The following is a 1,899-nucleotide window of genomic DNA, read 5'->3' as shown; positions in this document are numbered from 1 at the left end:
CTCCTAGTTCATTAATATTTGTTAAATTGGAAAGTCGCCCGTCAAGGTATGACAGGTGAAAATTGCTTCAGCATTTGAACGAAGCCATTGCCTGTTCGGTGATATTTTGATAGTTGAAATTGTAACCCTAACTCCGGTGGATTAACCCTGAACTCCAGTAAGAGTAGCGTTTATTGTTGACCATTTTTTTCGTTTCTTCATTCCCTGAAATGACAGTCTTACCAGTAAAACAGTTAAGTCACCGGATCGAGTTCAGCCTTTTCACAATAAACCCTTTCTCAGCATGTTAAACATTACCAAAACATATTATCAAATTATCATGCCGTGGCGCGAGTTTCATTGTTGAAATTCACGGGTTACTCGATCATTGGCTATTATATATATGAGGATGCAATTACTTTCATAAACCAATATCTCCCTCCATCATAAAACAGTAGCGATGATATTCAAGGCAGTCATTTAAAAAATTTCTAGAGGAAGACAATAGGTATATACTCATTGCATGTTACATCAAATAATGACAAGGGGGGAATCTCGCCTACATAAATGTAAATACATTAGCTACCCAAAACCAGGAAGGTTCAATTGCCCCTCCTCATCCTCCTAATAGACAATGATGCAATAGAAATTATAAGAAAAGTTCCTAATGAAGAATTCTCTACAATAATAAAAAATTCATTTATTCTGTTTGATTTTGTGACATTCTTACGACTTCAAATATTTGATTTTAGAGCAAACAAGATACATAAATATTATGTAAACATAAAATACAAATACACATTTTAAAACCTCAAAATTTGCAACTACTTCATAACCTGAATAATGTTTCAACATAGTGTAGTAGTAATTAGTTTTGAGTTGACTTTAAAACTATATTTAAAAGGAACATTTATGTCCTTCAGAGAGTAATTTTTTTCCAGCGTAATTTAATCGAAGAATTTAGATTACTATGTAGTATACAAAACAGATTATTGCATCTTTATCATCTCCTTGTTGAATGTGTGTTGATGTTAAATTTTTTGACGGTTTTTTTAACAATACAAGAGTAAAATTTTTAAGTATTTAGAACCGAAGTAGTAACACAACTACTTTAAAAACTTCTTTCTTTACAATCATACTCTTTATTAAAATGTAATTAAATCAACTACATTTATTCTATTTTATAGATTTTTGAACTCTATTTAAACCGTATTTTCAAGCTGATTTTTTTTAAAATTTAGGATTGGAGGGGATTACGGAAAATCGAATCATTTCTCAAAAACTATATATATACTTCACATCCACTAATTTAATATTCTAGTGCCATTAATTTTAAAGATACGTTTGGTAATGGTTGCAGTGATAACAAGAACAAAATGGTTAATATTTAAGATAAATTTCAAAAAATTTCACACAACCGTTGCCACTATATAATAAAAAATATTTTTATTTACATTTTTTAATAGACTAGCGCTATGAAATGCAGTAAGATGAAGAGAACTTTAAGAGAAACTCTCTCTTGCTGTAAGATTAATCGATACAACGAAACAACTTACCATTTCAAAATGATACTTAGCCCGTCTGTAAAAAGGATGATTCAGAAACGAACACAGTAGTAGTTACACACACGATTATTCCACGACCCTTAAAACGTTCCATGCGTTCTGAATGGAGGAGTTCTGAGCTGAACGGTGTCTATTGTGCAAGCGATCTTGGGGAATTCAGTGGACGAATCGATCGTCTGCTTACACTCTCTCTCTCTCTCCGTCCCATAATTCCATTTGAATTTGGAATAGGTAAACAAGCGGGAAACTCCCCAAACGCTAAGTTCCCTTTTGTAATATTTGTGTTTACCGTTTCGGGAAGGAATGCCAGCTGCTGTGTGCATGTTTACGGTAGATATTTTTAACTTCATACAGC

General features: G+C 32.5%; 1 protein-coding gene across 1 annotated transcript in view; it reads right to left on the bottom strand.

The window, feature by feature from the left end:
- The window catches only part of LOC129228352 (glycoprotein 3-alpha-L-fucosyltransferase A-like), a 70,163-nt gene extending 68,522 nt beyond the window's left edge, over positions 1-1,641 (bottom strand). Inside the window, exon 1 of the mRNA XM_054863031.1 lies at positions 1,536-1,641. The gene's annotated coding sequence lies outside the window, so the exon portion shown is untranslated. The remainder of the gene's footprint in view (positions 1-1,535) is intronic.
- Positions 1,642-1,899: the final 258 nt, after the last annotated feature.

This window comes from Uloborus diversus, chromosome 8 (assembly GCF_026930045.1).
Source record: "Uloborus diversus isolate 005 chromosome 8, Udiv.v.3.1, whole genome shotgun sequence".
Classification (NCBI taxonomy): domain Eukaryota; kingdom Metazoa; phylum Arthropoda; class Arachnida; order Araneae; family Uloboridae; genus Uloborus; species Uloborus diversus.
The sequence above is the reverse complement of the archived record's forward strand: the minus strand, read 5'-3'. Positions and strand labels throughout refer to the sequence as shown.